The sequence below is a fragment of the Asparagus officinalis genome, chromosome 5 (assembly GCF_001876935.1).
Source record: "Asparagus officinalis chromosome 5, Aspof.V1, whole genome shotgun sequence".
NCBI lineage: Eukaryota > Viridiplantae > Streptophyta > Magnoliopsida > Asparagales > Asparagaceae > Asparagus > Asparagus officinalis.
In genome coordinates, this window is record NC_033798.1 from 127,021,243 (window position 1) to 127,021,496 (window position 254).

Here is a 254-nt window from a genome sequence, read left to right on the forward strand (position 1 = left end):
CACTAATTTGACTTATTATAACATTAGTATTAAATATATTGTTAATATATTATATATTAATTATAATAAAATGTTATAATATTTAGTTGATATTATTATAATATTATAAGTATTAAATGTAATGTAATATAATATTATATAATATATTGCAATATTATGTTATATTTTAATGAGTTATATTATGTTATAATTATTATATATTATTTTAAAATAATTATATGTTTAACTATTTTGATATATCAATTCGTTACAGT